This window comes from Peromyscus leucopus, chromosome 3 (genome assembly GCF_004664715.2).
Source record: "Peromyscus leucopus breed LL Stock chromosome 3, UCI_PerLeu_2.1, whole genome shotgun sequence".
In the NCBI taxonomy this organism is placed as follows: Eukaryota; Metazoa; Chordata; class Mammalia; order Rodentia; family Cricetidae; genus Peromyscus; species Peromyscus leucopus.
Genome location: NC_051065.1, coordinates 73,228,468 through 73,230,304, shown reverse-complemented (window position 1 = coordinate 73,230,304; position 1,837 = coordinate 73,228,468). Strand labels below are relative to the sequence as shown.

General features: G+C 43.7%; 1 pseudogene; it reads right to left on the bottom strand.

Moving 5' to 3' along the window:
• Positions 1–724: 724 nt before the first annotated feature.
• Positions 725–1,255, bottom strand: LOC114689776 (annotated as a pseudogene).
• Between the last annotated feature and the right edge of the window lie 582 nt (positions 1,256–1,837).

Below are 1,837 nucleotides of genomic sequence, written 5' to 3'. Positions count from 1 at the left end.
TGGCATTTTAGTTATGGCATAGGAAATGGACCATAACACTGGGAAAAAAATTGAGTTTGGTTTTGTTCTGCCAAAGATGAAACAGAAAATTCTCTCATTCTGAGATGGGAGTATAAGTTTTACTATCTCAACCTAAAGTTTATGCCATTGGGCCTCATATTCTAAGGACTACTGTCACTGATGTTCAATAGTACATGGAAAGTAAAATGTACATTTGAGTAAAATGACTTAAATTCATGTAAAGAAAGATTCATAGTGAGTCAAAGCCGAATTGCTAACAAACAATTGTAAATCAAGTTAGTCATTGTAGCCGGACGGTGGTGGCGCACACCTTTAATCCCAGCACTCGGGAGGCAGAGCCAGGTGGATCTCTATGAGTTCCAGGCCAGCCTGGGCTACAGAGCAAGGTCCAGGACAGACACCAAAACTACACAGAGAAACCCTGTCTCAAAAAACAAACAAAAAAGTTAGTCATTGTTTCCTGCTGCTGACATTGGTCCTTCAAAAGTCACATGTGTAGCATGATTGTTCTTTGGGCCACCAGCGCACAAAAAAATGACATGGAGACTTATTGTTAATTATGAAATATAATTTCATACTATATTATAGTAAAATTATATTCTATTCATATAATTCATAGTATAAAAAGTCTACAGCTTAGGCTTGTCCCACTAGCTCTTTTTTTTTCAAAGCTTTTTTTTTTTAATAGCAGTAAGATCCAAGGTTAGTTTTTGTAGCCACGGCTAGCCCTTCTGCCTCTGGCACGTTCGAACTTCCTGCCCTTGGAGCAAACATATGGTTTGGTATGGCTGTGTGGGGTTCCTGGGGCCTTGCCACAATGCAGGTATACCTCTCGGCCCTTCTGAGGACCAGACAGGAGCACAGTGCCATGGCCCTTGGGAGACTCCAGGGCCAGCTGGTTGAAGGTGAAGATCTTACCCCCAGCCTTGAGGATGCGACTTCAGGCGCGGCTGCTCACCCGCAGTGCACACACCTTCAGTTTAGGCACTTCGAGAATCCGCACATCATCTGTGACCGTCCCCACAACCAGAGCTGTCTTGTTCTCTCGGCCAGGAAGCTTCAACTTTCGGATCATTCCAGACAGGGACAGAGGTGGCCGGTTAGTGCGACTCATAAATAACCTTTTCAGCACAAACTGATTGAAGGTCGAGTTGGTTCCTCTGGCCAGAAACCTGTACAGCTTGACCAGCAGCCACAGGTAGAGGTCCTTGTTGTGGCGAATGTCAACTCCCATGATGGCGCCTCCTGCTCGGCCAGGTCCAGAAAGACAGAACTCCCCACTATCCCATATAACTTAAATTAACTCATTTTTATTCATCTGTGTGTTGCTACGTGACTCATGGCTTTTACTTCTCCTCCTGCATGTCTTGGTCCCTCTGTGTACAGCTGACAGCTCCTTCTTCTTCCCAGAGCTCTCTCTGTCCAGAGGTCCTGCTTATACTTCCTGCCTATCTCTTGGTGGTTAAGCTTTTTATTAAACCATTCACAGTGACACATCTTCACACAGTGTAAAGGAATATTCTACCATACACACAAAACTAAAACTGAACGGCCATATGACTCAGCTGTACCCTTTCTGAGTATGTAGCCACTCCAAGTCAACACACCATAGAGATGCTTGCCACTCATGTTTATCACTGAACTGTTCATAAAAGCCAAGAAATGGAGACAAACTACATATCCATCTGCAGAATAATGGATAAAGAAAATGTGGCACACATACACAGTGGAAGTCTTCACCCACAAAGAAAATGGAATCATGACATTTTGGGGAAAATTGATGGATCTGAAGATCATTATGCTAAGTGACGTAAGT